Source organism: Phalangium opilio, unplaced genomic scaffold (assembly GCF_054372755.1).
Source record: "Phalangium opilio isolate 3A_F unplaced genomic scaffold, DU_Popi_V2 ptg000031l_1, whole genome shotgun sequence".
Lineage (NCBI taxonomy): Eukaryota > Metazoa > Arthropoda > Arachnida > Opiliones > Phalangiidae > Phalangium > Phalangium opilio.
In genome coordinates, this window is record NW_028324158.1 from 5,021,439 (window position 1) to 5,039,551 (window position 18,113).

The window sequence follows — 18,113 nt, forward strand, 5'->3', positions numbered from 1 at the left end:
GAAGGGGGTCCGGGACTTTAACGCGCCCAGATTACTCTGTTCTCCATTCCTACTTCTAAAATTAAAATTATCCCTGTTGGGAATTTCGTTGTTAATTAATAGTTGAAAAGATTTAAAATTAAGATTAAAATTAGATTAACAACAATTATAAAGCTCGAAAGTTCCCCTGCAGTATGCACTTTTCATTCAGATCTGCCGAGAACTGCCGGTTTAATTGGCCTTGTTTCAAGTAGAATAAATGGGTCATAGAGATGAAGTAGTTACTACACTTCACGTAACAGACATCCGTGACATCATAGCTAACTTGGCTAGCTTGCTGGTACGCTATAGCTATTTCAGGTTAAAATCCAAGCTTTTGCAAAATAAAAAAGAATGAAAAAAAGTACAGCTTTACCCGTTTTAAGACACTCTCATAGCCAACTAGATTAGTCAAAGCCCGTGCATGCCCGCTGGAGAGGGGGAGATATTTTACATACTCCTTGCCTAGTTTTAGTTCTCCGGTAGGTCGCTCGATGGCGTGTTATGGACTATGAGTTTCGGGGGTCGGTCATAAATGTTGAAATTCCAAGAACTTATTAAGGGGCTGTCTATAAAGTGATAAATGTAAGTCCTATAATTTATTTTTATATTGAAAATTGAAATTGAACACCAAATATATTTAAATAAAAAGTACTCATGATTAAGGTTTAAAGCAAAGCTTTATTTTCAAATAGGAACAATTTTTGATCACTTAAATATTGCTTTACACTATTAAAACTTAGTCATGAAAAATACATTTATTTATCACCAAAATTTGAAAAAAAACTTGCATATAATAGCAATTGATAGGAATAATGTTTAATCACGTCAATATTGCTTTTGACTATTTCAACTCACTTTACAGCAATCAAATTTATTTATCACACAAATATTAAAAAAAAATAGGAACTTGCATATCTGACTTTTGTACTATTTGAAGCTTTCACAGGAGTTAATGTTTCTTTCCTTGGAGTTGAATACTGATTAATATTATCACAGTCTGACTTTTCTTCAACATTTTGACACTGTACTAATTCGAGAGACCTTTTTTTTCTTAGGAGGAGATAAATATGGATTTCCATTAGAATTAGATTGAAAATTAAGATTTTCTTGGTTAGTTTCATTGATGATTCCTGATAATGGTGATCTGTTTATTTGAGTATTTCTTTTCTCGTGAGATTCCATTGTCTGTTCTTTACTTAGTTCGCATGAATGGCTTTCAGTGACAGCTTTGGGAAATACAGATGGAATAGCAAATGTCAGTAATGATTTTCTTGTAGTTGAAATGCTAAAATCAGATGGCTTAAAATGATCACTGCAAACTCTTGCGCATGAATTGTGTAAATTTTCATCGTTCCTCTCATCATGATCTACTCCAAATATTGCAACAAGCCACTTCTTTCTGTCAACATCCTTTTTCGGGATTCTATGGAAACTTCGGCCTTCCTTCTTATTCCAATCATTACTTTTACAAGTTGGAACAAAGCAATAAACCATTTTTAATACTGAAAGAAATTTAAAACCATTTATAAAAATGCATTCAAGGTTAAGACCAAGGCCCTAGACTATATCGTAAATTTTCGCTCAGGATGTCTAGGTTAACGTATTTAAAATATATATATTTGAACCTAAAACGTAGATAAACAAATTTTTACTTTAAAATTAATTCTAACCTGTATATTTAACGTTTATTATGTCGAAAAGTAAACGGCATCCGTTAAAAAAAAATTAAATTGGTGAGCCGCTCTGTTTATAAAATTCATGCTCTTCTGCGCATACTACGTCATCGTCGTCGACGTACGTCATCATTCATAGTCCATAATACGCTACCTTGCGGCCACTCTTGGCGTTCTTAAAATGCCAGTTTAGAAAAGAAATTTCTGGGTATGCACGGGCTTTATCTAATCTAGTTGGCTATGACACTCTGAACCTATAGCGCAGTTCAACGAAGCTGCATTTTTTATTTTCAAAGAGTCTTCTCGGCTATGCTATACAGGGTGTTTGTGATAAGTCTGCCATAAATTAAACGAAATAGTGTGTTTTTAGGGTCAAACTGAGTGAAATTGGTCAAAGAACATATAGTTACGGAGATATAGGCTCCCAAACTTTGAATATCCCCTAAAACTAGGCAAAAAGTTGTAAGTATAGTGGAAATGATGATGGGCAACCAGCAGCAATGAAAGTATCCCAGCGTACCTTGCGCACACCCCTAGCTTTCGTTAGTCGATTCTTAAGTGTTGCCGTGTAGAGCCACTGGATTTCTATGAAAACTAGATTTTCTTTAAGACACAGAGGGCATCCTCTACGTTTTCGTACTATACGACCCTACCGAACCACTGAGCTTGCTGGGAGGACTTCGTACATGAGGGGACAGCCCAGTCTGGGAAATAAGGGTATTTTTTAAACTAGTCCTTGGAACCAGTGACCCTCCCTAGTGTCCGAAATAATAAAATGGTTCTCCTATAGATTTGCAAGGACCAGTAACCCCCACTTCGTGAATTTAAAAACTAGTCCAAGCGCTTAATAAACTATTCTTGCAATAGGGGAAATTGTGCTATTTCCCATATTGGCTCAGCCTTTTACGTTATGGGTATGGTGATTACCACTCCATCCCTCTCTCCTTCAAGCTAAATCAAGGAAATAATCACCATGCATGTGGGGTGGGACATGATATTAGCCATCAACAGTCTTCAATCTAAGAACGTTCTTGAACCTTTATCAAATTGGTAGAAGTGTGAGTACACTGGTAAAGTAAAGCTAATTACTTCACTTGTCACTATTCCTAATTACTTCACTTGTCACTATTCCTAATTACTTCACTTGTCACTATTCCTAATTACTTCACTTGTCCACTATTCCTAATTACTTCACTTGTCACTATTTTCTTGATTATGGAGCCCATGTTTGGAAGCTACTAGATGTTGAAGAACCCACAAAGAACTCATCCTTGAAACTATGGCAGACTTATCAAAAACACCTTGTATAGTCGCTGTGGATATTGTTTTGAAGGGTGTAAAATCGTAAAAATGCCGTTATACCAATCACGGACCTACGAACTGTAAAAGTTACTGAGGGACTTCGAGGAAACGATCCGGCAGCCTGGAAATTTCCAGCGATCTAGGTCGATAAATTTTCTCTCTGCACATAGTGACGTTTTTTCTCGCGAGATATACGTGCCAATCTTTTAAGTAATACACTTCTAGCCGCTTTTAAGTTAAGTTTGCAACCTTAAAAAGACTCGGAATAGAGACGTAAAGGGCTATAGTTCTTTTACTGACTAAAGAAAGAGGTTTATTATATGGATTTACTGTACTACTATCGGGGAGGAGATCAAGTTCCACCATTGTTAACTCGTGGGTATCAGATAAAATTTATAGCGAGGTATTGATGCGATTGCGATCCGCGTGAAACCGATTGAAATATTAACGATTTCAAAAGAACGAATTAACAATATTGTGAATGGATTTAGCTAAAAGAAGCGTGACAGTTTCAAAACCTTTTTTTTCGAAAGTGTTTTTCTGCATTTATTTTCAAACTTATGAATTTTATTTATTTATTATTAAATTTTACCTAACTTCTTTTCACATTAAATCTAAATTGCCTTTGACACCAAAATATGCACCGATTTCTATTCGTGTATTTGACATACTTCAAAAATACCCTGCCCATCGGGTTTTATTGGGGCTTTTTTGGGTTTTACTGGGCTTTATTGGGTTTTTTATATTTAGCAGTTTCGTGACTCGTACAAATTGTCATTCAAAATTCACTGCTTAGTAAAGAAAGTTTATAAAGTTTTTAGTGAAAATAATAAATAATACTTTTCAAGTTGAATCAATAGAATGAATTTTATTAAATAATACTTCTGAAGTTGAAACAATAAATATTATTAAATAATACTTTTCAAGTTGAAACAATAAATAACCTAATTATTTTAGCATTTAAATGAATCGAAATTGAAGAGTTTAGTGATGGGTTTAATTAAGCGGGTTTTTGAATTTAATCCCTTGTCTATGACAAGTGCAATTAACATAGATTTCGTAGACGTGTAATTTCTCAGTTTGTAAAACTACGTGCATTTTAACGATGTTAAAGGTAACTGCATATGAGTAACGTAGGAATTCATTGCTACTAGTCTAAATTAACTCTATGACTAACTAACATTCCTAAAATAGCTTAAGTTAACCATTCTCCTAAACCTGTAGCGCGTGAAATCTACAAACCCGGCAACCTCCTTAAAAAACGACAAAAAATATAACTATACTCATTGTTTTTTAATTAAACAAACAAACCAATTGAAATGTGTGTACGCCCGGGGTAAACCCTCGTTAAATGAATGACAAAAGATACTTTGTTAAGTATACGTTAATATACGGTACATTGCCACGCCGGGACCTCGCGTTCGTCGATAGCATCTTCAGGAACCTCTAAATTAAACCCCCAAAGTCCTCCTCGATCCTCAAACATAATATTGCCAGCATCACGCTCAGATTCTGATAAAAAGCAGGCAAGAAAATAAAAGAAGAAGAAAAGGACTCCAGAGAGCTCTTCGTGTAGTTCCCATTTCCGAGAGGGTTAAAATAGACCATCCACGCGATAGAACCAGAAAAAATAATGGCACGTTCTTTTTTTTCTGGGTCTTGCATTCGCCTCACAAACCGAGGGAGAAGCCACTTCGGAAACGTCGTGCAACGGACTGAAATTGTTGTGATTTTGAAGTGTAAGAAGTTACAGATATCGAAAATCCTAATTCAAAACATTTTAAAATGTCAATTGACATTTTTGAAATTTCAGACTTATTCTTCAAGGATAATCTCCTAATAGATATTTGTCTTGAGTTTAGTTCACTTCAATATCCATGGATTAATCCTTCAATCGTCTTCAGTCTAGATTCCTTTAATTTACATAGATAATTCCTTCAACCGTGTTGAGTTTAATTTCATTTATTTACCATGGATTAATCCTTCAACCGTGTTGAGTTTAATTTCATTTATTTACCATGGATTAATCCTTCAACCGTGTTGAGTTTAATTTCATTTATTTACCATGAATTAATCCTTCAACCGTGTTGAGTTTAATTTCATTTATTTACCATGAATTAATCCTTCAACCGTGTTGAGTTTAATTTCATTTAATTACCACGGATTAATCCTTCAACCGTGTTGATTTTAATTTCATTTAATTACCACGGATTAATCCTTCAACCGTGTTGAGTTTAATTTCATTTAATTACCATGAATTAATCCTTCAACCGTGTTGAGTTTAATTTCATTTAATTACCACGGATTAATCCTTCAACCGTGTTGAGTTTAATTTCATTTAATTACCACGGGTTAATCCCTCAATCATCTTTTATTTATTTTCATTTAATTACCATGGATTAATCCTTCAATCATCTTTTATTTATTTTCATTTAATTACCACGGATTAATCCTTCAATCATCTTTATTTATTTTCATTTAATTACCACGGATTAATCCTTCAATCATCTTTATTTATTTTCATTTAATTACCACGGATTAATCCTTCAATCATCTTTATTTATTTTAATTTAATTACAACGGATTAATCCTTCAATCATCTTTATTTATTTTCATTTAATTACAACGGATTAATCCCTCAATCATCTTTATTTATTTTCATTTAATTACCACGGATTAATCCCTCAATCATCTTTATTTATTTTCATTTAATTACCACGGATTAATCCTTCAATCATCTTTATTTATTTTCATTTAATTTCCATGGGTTAATCCCTCAATCATCTTTATTTACTTTCATTTAATTTCCATGGCTTAATCCTTCAATCATCTTTATTTATTTTTATTTAATTACCATGGCTTAATCCTTCAATCATCTTTATTTATTTTCATTTAATTGCCATGGATTAATCCTTCAATCATCTTTATTTATCTTCATTAAATTACCATGGATTAATCCCTCAATCATCTTTGTTTGGTTTCCTTTAATTTCCATGGATTAATCATTCAATCGTCTTCAGTTTAGGTTTATTTAATTTCCATGAATTAAACTTTAGGTTCCTTTAATTTCCATGGATTAACTAATGGAACGGTTTCAAGATTTTCCAAACTTTTTGAAAAAATTAAAAAAAAAAAAGATTTCTTGAGATTTCTTTGTTTTAAACGAAATTCAGAGGCATATTTGCATAAAATTACATGAATTGGTGAAAGTATACTTAGTTAAAGTGTCCTTTAATTTTGATTTTTTTTTTTTCAATCTTTTTTAAAAAGATATAAAATAATAATTTGAGGGATATGTTATAACAATCTCCAAATCGTTTAAAGAATAACAGTGACTTTATAATTCATTCAATTTTTTACCCAAAAGAAGTGTAACACAAAGCCTTCATTGTAAAGAAAGCATAGGATATTTAACCAAGCTCACGAATATTTAAGATTAGGAAGTATATAGAGATATGAAAGGTTATTGTATGAACTGACCAGTCTTTCAGATCCCAAAACGTAAATATAAAAACTGGACTAAAATCATATGTTCACGTTGGTGAAGTCACTTTGCTAGCTTAATTAGAATGTTCATACGTGTCAATTTTAAATTTTCTCGTCCAGTGTCGAGATGTAAGCAACTCGTTAGCCATAGCTTACTCGATTATGCCTTACTGCGCATGATAGAGTGGGCTATGATTAGCAGGCAAAATATGAAGTTTTAGGATTCCTGGAGCGTCTTGGTTGAAAAATCAACATATTCTATATATGCGATTCCATTAAAATCGTCTGCTCTCACTTCTGAACAGGGAAATGAACGTACAGAAATTAACAATTAAGACGACCGATTGGAACGCTAGATTTACTCTAGCCTGAATGGGCTTTATAGCCGTTTATTTTGTTAAAACAAAAAGTGGTTACCCCCTCTTCGGGTAACTCTCGGAAAACGCGAAAAAGATGTTGGTTCTGGTTTGAAGTTGTTGCCAGAAACGTGAAGAAACATGTACCCCGCTGCAATTCCTTTTTGTTTTCTTGAAGAAGACACGAGAGTTTTCTAACTCGGTTATAGAGTTTGGGAGGAAAATGGGAGGAGAGGTTAGATGGAGAAGGCAAATGGGAAAAAGTCTTCGGAGTCTCTCCACATTCCTAGCGTATGTACTTGTTAGAAAATCGCGTACTCTAGAATTGTCAGTTCGCACGATTAAGACAATGGAAAATTCAGGTACCCCACTCTGACTCGCGAAGATCCGACCTATAGCCGCCAACGCCCGCCACGGTTGCTTCCGTTGTGGTGTTTATAAAGGGAGGGTGTTTTAAACCCTTAAGTTATAACCATCCATCGCTTTAGTTGATGAACGTGTTACCTTCCCTTTAATAATAATGTTAATTCAGTTCTGTTTTCTCACTGTTTATTTGTTATCACGCATTTTTAACTATTATATGTAACACAAATCATAAGTTCATAAGACTGGAGCTTGTCATGAAGTGATGTAGGCGAAACGTCATAGATTCTCGTGAAACGACGCCTGGTGAGCCGCTGTCAAAGGCTTAGTACAGACTAAATAGGAAGATAGACTGCAAAATTAACCGAGTGTAGTCAATTCTCGCTTGTCGTTCTCGAACTAGCTCTCATTAAGTCTCTAGCATTCCGAAACATAGGAAGTGTCATACTTCTGGAACATACCTTATAAACTTATGATTCAATTGATATCATTACTGTTGGTCGAAGTACAATAGCATTTCAATATTGTCACTGAAAACTTTCACGATATAATTCGTTAAATGCCTTTGAAGAAAAAAAATTAAGGTTTTAATCTCCCTTTAAGATGAACAAGTTAAAGAATGAGGCACGATGGGATTGACTGTATTGTCTGGGCCTATTTCCTATTTTACTCCCGCTGCCAACCCAGAAGACAGTATAAACCAAGCGAGAAAATATAAATGACTTTTTTGTGTTGGAATCTAATTGCCCGTACCCCTTAAGCCTGGTTTTCACGAAGCTGATATTTTGGCAAAACGGAGCGGAAACTTGCCGCCAGCGGAAAACTTTCCTCCGGTCGAAACGAAAAGTATCTTTTTGCGGGACAGGGAACGAGTCCTAATTTTCAGCAGCCAAAATGTTAAAAAATGATGAAACGTCTCTATACATAAGTAGAATAGTATATTGTTCATTTCACCCATGGCCTAAAGCAGACGACATTTATTTATTCCTTGAGAGTAGAGATATCTCAGAAGCCTTAGTGTGACGTCACCCATGCTATTCGCCCATAGAACTAAATCGGTACCAAACATGGCCGCCCACTGCCAAGGTGAGCCCGTGACATTTTATCTAGGCACTGACGTCACAACTTAGATAGCTCTATTCTAGTGTAAACAAGCGGAAGATTGAGCAGACTTCAATTAAGACCGTATTAAGGTTGATCTGGACATAAATGTTCTGCTTCGGCACACCGATTTCCCTTGCCGTTGCAAAGACATATTTTAGTGGCAGGAAAGCGGTGTTTTCACTTCATAAATCGGTATCATGAAAACCGTCCTTTATTTCTTTTCTCTCCGCAGCTAGAAATGTTAGTTATTTCTTTAGCAAAGGTTTCTTCGCATTCATGGCGGAAGCTCGAGACCTTCTTTTTCTATCTCGGTGTATTTCGCTATAAAGGTTACCTCGATTCAACCTTAAAAAGAATTTGAGGAATACACGCTTGATTCCAAAATCCAACCGCATGTGCCGGAGGTAGTCCCCGCCAAACTATGCGCTATTTGACGCTTGGTATTGCGTCAAGAAGTAAATCCCTCTTCGGGCAGGTGCACAACGGAGTACACTTGGTATTACGAAATTATTTCAGGATTGTACCAGATCTATACGTATCATAAGTTCATAAGATATGTTCCAAAAGTATGACACTTCCTACACTTCGTAATGCCAGAGAACAACGGGAGAATTGACTACACTCGGATTTGCAGATCATCATCCTATTTAGTCTGTACCAAGCCTTTGACGGCGCCTCAACAGGCGTCGCTTTACGATAATCTATGACGTTTCACCTACGTCACTTCATGGCAAGCTCTCAGTAACCAGTGACAAACTTATGGAACACATCTTAGGAACTTATGATGCATTACTACAAGTTTAGAAATTGACTCAAACAAACAGGTACCGGAAACTTGTAGCAAACCTAGAAATTCTGCACTGTAATTTCTTTAAAGGCATCAAGAAACTATGTTTGTTAAAGGCAATTAAGATTTAAGCTAAAATTTTCTCTTAATTTGAAAAGTTAATATGTGTTCAAATAAACTCATATGGATTTTAAAGCAAAAAATATATTGCGAAAACTTCTCTTAAATGACTGAAAGAAAAAAAATTAATTTCAGTAACTACTTCAATATATGAACCTTCAATAATATCGCAAAATTTTTCTTGAAATGCTTCTTTCTTTTATCGTTGAAAACAATTTCTCCTCACTTAAAAGTATTATTTTTTCTTCGAAAAATCATCTTCTCTAAGCTTAAAAATTCGCCTCTCAAGCTTCGAACCAATAATGACGACTAAAGTTTGCTTTCTTTAAATCATAAATAACTCCCCAAACCAATTTTTAGTGTCGGGAGCAGTTCGCATATTTCTCCAAATCCCCGATCCCTCCACTCACTGTTAAAAGCTTTACCTCTGGTCTATCGGCTTGAAACAAATATAAAACGAAGGAACGTCAGAGAGTATATTAAGAACTAGCGAAGTTCCCTCCCGCTCTTTGCTACCGATATTTGTACTAAATTTAAATGGTTATGCGTGAAAAAAAGTAAAGCAACATGACTCTGTATAAATAGGTTTGTGCTACAGTTAATGATAAAAATCTCTAGTGTATTTTAAACCAGAGAGAATTTTACATATAGGTGTGGAAGGCAAAGCTATATTATTTTGTGGTTTCTACATCCGGTTATCTGTGACTGACTGAATCAAAAAGTCTCTCATTAAATGAGATGTCGTCTGATTTATCGTTAAGGCACGGAATTTCTGGTTGTTTGAAAATATGCTACGTGTGTACGTAACTAATTAAGCTGCACAAAATGACGATTCTGAATTACAAAAATTTGTAAAATTCTACAATGATCTAATAATGTATAAATTTTGCTCAATTACTGAACTCTGAACTATGCCCTATGTTCAAATTTTGCTCAATTACTGAACTCTGAACTATGCCCTATGTTCAAATTTTGCTCAATTACTGAACTCTGAACTATGCCCTATGTTCAAATTTTGCTCAATTACTGAACTCTGAACTATGCCCTATGTTCAAATTTTGCTCAATTACTGAACTCTGAACTATGCCCTATGTTTAAATTTTGCTCAATTACTGAACTCTGAACTATGCCCTATGTTTAAATTTTGCTCAATTACTGAACTCTGAACTATGCCCTATGTTTTAATTTTGCTCAATTACTGAACTCTGAACTATGCCCTATGTTTAAATTTTGCTCAATTACTGAACTCTGAACTATGCCCTATGTTTAAATTTTGCTCAATTATCGAATTCAGAACCATGTCCTAATAATGTCTAAATTTTGGTAAATTAACGGATTCTGCTTCAATAGAATCTAAAAGTTGTTAAATTACTTAGTTCTGAACTGTGTTCATGGAAAATAAGATTCAGTAGTTCAGCTGTTCAGACTGACAAAACACTTGTATTATACGGTTCAAAATTCGATAAGTTTGCAAAATTGTTAAAAAGTTTAAAAGTTCCCAGGTTCTTTATCTTTTGTAATTTTCAAAATTCATTCATTATTTTATAGTACGAATTACACTATTTTTAGCAATTCCGACTTTCACATATTCTGCATATTAGTTAGTCCCAGTGAAGATAACAATGAAGTCAAAGCACCGGAAATAGTTTCCACTTATACACTTTCACTACTTCTATGTTAAAAAGTATCCTTCAATCCTTATATTCTTTAGAATACCATGTTTCATGATCTACTCCATTATTGAAGCGAACATTTTCTTATGAACTTCCCGCGATACAATTAACTTTAAACAATTTTTCACTTTATACTTTTAGTTGAAAATCAGGCAATGATAAGATGTATAACCACCGTTATATTCGGTTCCCTCTCTTAAGCCTGTAGGTATAAATAAGAAACTATAAATTCTAGCACGTATAACGTATAGTGGAGGGCGAGAATGGCCTCTTATAAATCAACTCCCAAAACCTCTTTGTACCCCACTGAAAGTATGAAATGTTAAGGTAAAGCTAGTTCCCCATCCCATCCCTTCTCGGCCATTTATAGGTCTATATCCATCCTTATGGCTAGTATCTGCCGCTGGTATCCAATATTAGTCGAACTTTGACAAAGTGTAACGGTAAGCCTCGACGTACCCCGAGACTTATAATTTTCCAGCACTTACCAGAGATGAGTTCCGCGCTCTGGAAGAGGAGAGAGAGAGACTGAAGAGAGATGCCAGAGGATTGGGGATGTGAAGGCGGTATAGAACGATTGCCTATCCCTTAAGATGAGATTGTTGGAATGTAGTTATGGTAACCAAATAGGCTCATATTTAAACTTTTAAGTGTAGATTCGGAAGCCATTTGGGTATATGATCGAACCCCTTATATTAAGTTAGGTTTCCTTTAATAGGAGTTACTTTGTGATCATAGTGTACTTTTTCATTTGTTTCATCACAAAGTTATTATATTGACAATCGCTGAAATATGACTGACTTACCCACAAACCAGTCAATTCAGTAAATTTTCTTATTATGAGGGTGATATGTTTAATTTTGATCTCATAATATCTACCAAAAAGGTGCTGCGATTAAATGATCGTCACCTCTCAATTGTTATAATTGAAATCTATTTTCTTTACCATTTTCCACAACTTCATGTTGAACAAAGTATACCATTGTAACCTGTATGTCCTGGTTTTACCGTAGGCATGTGTGTTCAATATCAGTTTTATTTTTGGTAGAACCTGTTATTCAAAATGTGTTTGAACAACATGTTACGGCATCAGTATAACATCCTTGATTTTTTTGTTTATCAATTTCTTAAACTATCTATTTGCAAACTTACAATATTTTTACTCTCAGCAACTTTTCCCAGTTAACGACATCTTTTCCCTTAGTACTCTTACATTTGTCGTGGTTTTTTTTTAGCAAACAAATCTACCTAGCCTGGGAGCCTTTGGGAAAGAAGAAGCTTGTAAACAAAGTTTTTGTGAAACGCGTTGCGCTGCTGATGGATTTGCAAACAAAACAAAGAAAATAAAAGTAAGGAATGGAAACTGTGGCCAAGCGCGTCTCGCTGCGTTAGTTTGTCTCAAGACTTGCAATGGAAAGCAGCAGCAGATACTGTTTCCATTTGTTATTTGAGGTCCTTCCTTAAAATGCTGATTTCTAATAGTGAATTACGATTGAACTTAAGAGAACAAGATTAAGATATACCCTCCACTTCCTCAAAAACGGAAACTAATCCTTTTAAGCAGGAAACCATGGAGAAAGTCCAGTTCTAAACAAATTTCTCAAGGACTGGGCCAGTACCTTTTTGAAAGGGTGAAGGGGGTCTCCGTCTATTTATGCTCACTGGTACCAAGAACCAAAGGTTAAAATTACATTTAACGTTTTCCTCGAGTTTATCATCTCATCTTCCATATTATATGGGCAAAGAGATGAACGGGAAAGCAACGATTTTTGGGAGGCTGGATTCAAAGGAGAGGTGGGCCGGGCTGGGCCTTGCTTGGGCGTCTGACGGAGGATACGGGTGGGCGAATCAACGCCTGGATTGTCAGCTGCAATCGACAGTTTTATACGTCATCACTATTCTTTCCGCTGCGGGATGGTAGAAAGGGAAAAGCTGTGCCTACGGAAAAAAAAAGAATATCGAATATACGCTAAGCCTTGGTTATACCATCTATAGCAGTTAAGTGAAGGAGAAAGAGTTAAAAGCGATTGCCATCCCGATTCCCTCCCTGCCTTCGCTTGAGAGCCAAATTATATGCCTCGCTTTCCTAATGCGAGACTTCCTTTGTAATTCCAATTGGTTCTGAAGTTGTTCTTTTTTTATAATAGGAATTGCATTGCGTGATTTGAGTTAAACATTAATTTTAAGCGTTAAGTAAAGTTGAAAATATTATAGATTAGAGACATCGTTCGCGTGGAATAGCAGTCAAAGAAACTGCTAATTCAAATAAAGAAACGTTGAAATTATCCCACGGAAACGTTCAGAATAAATAATTAATAATTAACCTCATCGTCACGCAAACAACAAAATCGGAATAGCAAAGCATAAAAAAACGGACAGAACGGCAGTCCAAGAAAAAGTGTTCTGAAAATTTAAGCTAATCGGACTTAATATGTACCTCGGTGCAAACTAGATGAGCTTAGAGCTGCAAACACTTATAGCGACCCAGTGCAAAGGTTTTTATTATGAGGGCATGAAAAAGTGCTGTTGCTATTCATAAGTTCTAAATTTTTATGGCTTTTTGATGAAACCTATTACATGTGTTATTCTTTGACGAAGTAGATCCCTACGTAAAATTTAGAAAGATAACCATCAAAAATGTTCTTTTTTGTTCAACAATACATGAAACATTGAGGCGGTTAAACGAACAGTGCTAATTAATTTACAAAAACGTATAGAAGAAAATAGTGTTCGTGAAGTGTGGTTGGCTGAACAGTGTGCAGTTCAGGAACTTATTTGCGTTATATCACAAGTTCATGTGAAATGTTCCATAAGGTTGTCACTGGTTACTGACAGCTTGTCATGAAGTGACGTAGGAAGAGGGACTGCTAAACCGAGTGTAGTCAATTCTCGTGTCGTTCTCGAACTAGCTTTCATTAAGTCTTTATCATTACGAAGTATAGTTAGTGTTATACTTATTGAACATAACTTATAAACTTTTGGTAATATAAAGGCAAACCATAAAATTTGGTTAAGTCCTTCAACTATATGCATACATAATCTGTTAGATAAACTCTCTGTTTTAGTTTATTTTTTGTTCATAAATCCATGTTCAATATATTTGAGCACGTAAAGATAAGAAATTTTGGGCGTGAATGGGCTTACCCGCGCTCTATCAAGGTAAAAACATCCCACCACGTTTTCCTCTGTTACTAATGTTAGATATAATATAGTTCTATGATCGTAAGAAACGCATTAGCGTAGCTTTGACTGTACTGTAAAATCGAACTGAATTTTGAAGTCCTTTTTCATAACGCTTGTTATACATAAAAGTAAATAGAGAAAAAAGTTATGTGTGTAAGAACTACCTGAGGGAATTACTGATACATTATTCAAATCCAGGAGCAAATTCCCCAGTAGGATAACAACCGTCAAGTTGTCAAAACTTTTGCCCGTGATAAATTCATTTTACATTACAGATGCGTCCCCTTCCCAAAAAGCCAGCCTTGCGAATACCCCAAAGCTAAGAAAAAGACATTTCTTTAAAAAAATATTAGTCAAAACAAAAAATTCTTAAATAATGTCATTTTGCGTTTCTTGCCAAAATCTTCTGTTTTCAAAATGGTGTTAATATTAGTATAACTTAAGTGAAGCGTGTCGCCTTACATAAAGGCTCGACGCTCATATTTAAGTATATTTAAATTCTTCGAAGTTGCAAATATGGGGGCTGAGAGCGTAAGAATGTCATATTCACCATAAGTATGATTATCTTAGGTGAACTAACATCCTTATTAAAACGTAGATTAGCGTCTCGTGGCGGTGTATTTCTCGTTGAAGTTGTTCTAATTGTTCCGGATTTTACGGACACAAAACTAAATCCTGGTAACATGTCTATCTCTAACCGTAACCTCACTAAACCAAAGAAAAAAATCATGGTTCTGATTTGCGGATAGGCCTGTAGATTTCGATCAAATATGGACCTGCAATCTGATTTAATTAATTCCGGCACTATAAGCCCTCAATTATACCTATTTTTGCATTTTAGGGCTACGAACTTAGGATATCAGTTCAGTATACGTAACTCTAGTCGTAATTCTACCTAATATCGTTCGAAATAATTGTTAATATTATATTATATAGACTTGCATCGGGTACCATCCATCATCGATATGATCGCATTTTCATCGTTTTTCTTTTAAGATAAGTTAATTTAGCTTTCTTCAATTTGTGTCAGCAAACACGAGAAAGATTTGCGATAGGAAAATGTTGGCGTTAGGTAGTGTACAAATTTATGCATATTTAAGGTATCTTATTGAAAATGTATACCGAGTTTATTTATCGGAGCTAACGTGAGAGACTTTCATATTCAAAATGTAAGTGTAGATGCGACACCAGAAATGTTAGAGAATTTGTATAAAACATACTGGCAAATCTTTTACTCCAGCCATCGTGTATTAACGTAAAAGTTTCAAGTTTCAAGCTTTAGAAAGTCGTGATTCGTATAAATATGAGCATAAGTTCATGTGATATGTTCCAAAAGTTGGTCATGAAGTGACGTAGGTCATAGATTCTAATAAAGCGTCGCCTGGTGAGGCGCTGTCAAAGGCTTAGTACAGACTAAATAGGAAGATGGACTGCAAAACCGAGTTTAGTCAATTCACGCGTCGGTCTCGAACCAGCTCTTAGTAAGTCTCTAGCATTACGAAGTATAGGTAGTGTCACACTTTTGGAACATATCTAATGAACTTATGATATTAGAGAAGCGTGGTTGTGGCAAAGTTAGATTAATGTTATGTTACCAAAAATAACTTATGCTTCTCAGCTTGTTCTTCCCTCTTAAAAGTTCTTAAAACAATATAACATTAAATGTACAACGTGATAGCAGTTATGACGTACTTTTATCAAAAACGAATGATTCATTAACTGAATATGGACGTTTTCATTAGAGATCAATGACATTTCACGCGCAATTTCTCGCGGAAGCACTTGAAATCTTTTCGTCTGCTTCCACTTGCAGTCCTGAGTAGCAAGGGAAATCAGACGAGTCGTGGAAAGATGAGTGTATATTCGGAAGGGATGCGATGTTATGTAAGAGAGAGAGAGAGAGAGTTCTCTTTCTAAAATGCAACAAGCAAAGATGATGTAGCTATAGTCAAAAAGATGCTCGCAGTATATACGGATCTGAACGGGGCACGCCAATTACCGTGTTTCTTGGCACCAGTATCTCCCCCGCAAAACTTGCACAAAACCCCAAAAATACTCTTTTGAATCGCTTCCAGATCAGTTTTTTTTTCTTACCTCTAAGTTTTATTTTTTACGTTTTCTACTCACTTTTTCTTTGATTCTCGAGATCTTTTTCTTATCTTTTTCTCCTTCTCTCTCACTGCGAATGTAGTATTCTTAATAAAGACGCGGAACTAACTCTTAACTTGCAGAACATCTGATACAAACATCACGTGATATTTCTCGGGTTGTACAAAGATGTACCGCGAGCACACCTATCCCCTTTACATTACGAGAATTTTTGTATTCGCCTAGGCCTAGTTTTTTTTTCTCGTTCTAAATCTGAGAGTTCAAATTCCCTAGTTTCGTACAGTTTTAAACAGGAGTGGAATTAATACTTTTATAAATGCCACGTCAGATTGAAGATTTGACTTAACTTAATTGCGAAATGCCATATGCGAGGAAAGGAAAGGTAACAAATTTGCTGTCTCACACCTAACTGGCAAACACTTTTAGTTTTACGCTCTATTTACTCTATTAAAAGAATGAGCTCTTATTTTTAAATAAATATAACTACAACCACAAAACTGCAAAATGTGAGCAAATTAATGGTTTTGTTATTTTAGAGACCAGGAAAATAGTTTTTAGGGTTCGGTGTTCTTTTTATGCCTATATTTCATAATTGTTGAATTTTCTCACGAACTGACTGATCACCGTTTCTCCGGAATTCCTTTTACACGCTATATATGTTTAGTGAAATTGATCATAAGTACTAGATTCTCGCTAAGAATGATTTTTAATTGAAGTCCAGACAAGTTACTGAAACTTCGTTTATATACTCAGTTAAAAATTCAATATAAATGTTTTTTAACCATTCTTTATTCATTGTCTTGAAATATGTTAAAGATTTTTATCATTTACTAAACACTAAATAGTTTTAGCACACCCATAAGAAATATGGGCATGATAATGTTTTCACAACTTTGAAATGCAATAGGACGTTCTTTTTAGGCTTAATGGCAAGGGGTTCGCGCACCCAACCTTGAGGAACCGAAACAACTCAATTCTAAAACCTTCCCTGGTGTTACTGATTGATATTAATTCGGTAATGAATTGTGACGAGGCATAACCACTTTCACATAGAATTTTACATTTCACTTTAGACTTTTTACTAAAATTATTTTTAGACAAGTAGGGTTATTGTAAATTTATAAATAGTTGAAAATCAATACGGCTTATGAGATGTTTCAGTGTACAGGCTACACTATACGCTATAACCATTAGAACACGCAATTTATGATTCTGTGGATTTAGAAAATGAATTGCATTAACTGTTATTTACAAAATATTTGGAAAGTCTTATCCACCTTTTATGATCACGATATAAATTTTGATTATGAATAAAAATATGGCGTCATATTATAAAGTCACGTTATATTTCATATAGCTCGAATTATGAGTTAATATAGAAAGTGCATGGCTTCATGCACCACACCACAATCTCCGTATATACCTTTATTTTTCGCCATCATACACTACATTAATCTTATTTAACTTCGATAACAAAGGGCTTAACCGGCGCGAAGGTCTAATGCCTGGAGATCTAAAATGAGGTAATCGGATAGTTTCCTTTATATCTAGCCGTCGCTCCGTATTTTAAGGGGAATTTCGAGTCAGCTGACGGAACAAATGGTCGAGCGCTTACGGCCAAATTGCTCCCTTCCTTTACACACTCCTCTTTTGAGAAATGACCAGCCTAAATATAGAGGAACCATCAGTGCTTTCTGAAGTCCATTCCGTATAAAAATTAAGTGAATAAAAGCCCATAATTAGATGTAAACTTCAGAGTACTTTTATTTGGCTATTGAGTATCAATAGAAAGAGTAGAGTCACTTGGCCCAAAATGACGTCAAAGTCCCGTTTTCTGGGATATGAAATGTGGAACTCGTCACGTTACCTACCACTTATTGGCTATAGGTGGCGCTATTTTAAACGGTATATGCTCGCGTGGTTCATAGAACCTGAT

General features: G+C 35.0%; 1 protein-coding gene and 1 long non-coding RNA gene across 2 annotated transcripts in view; one reads left to right on the forward strand and one right to left on the reverse strand.

Moving 5' to 3' along the window:
* LOC149690168 (gamma-aminobutyric acid receptor subunit alpha-6-like) overlaps window positions 1–18,113 on the forward strand; it is a 95,658-nt gene that overhangs the window by 14,338 nt on the left and 63,207 nt on the right. The gene's annotated exons all lie outside the window — the stretch shown is intronic.
* On the reverse strand, window positions 682–1,799 carry LOC149690169 (uncharacterized). The gene is made up of 2 exons (XR_016383638.1): window positions 1,692–1,799; window positions 682–1,523 (listed from the first exon to the last, which is right to left on the reverse strand). It is a non-coding gene; the product is annotated as an uncharacterized LOC149690169 (long non-coding RNA).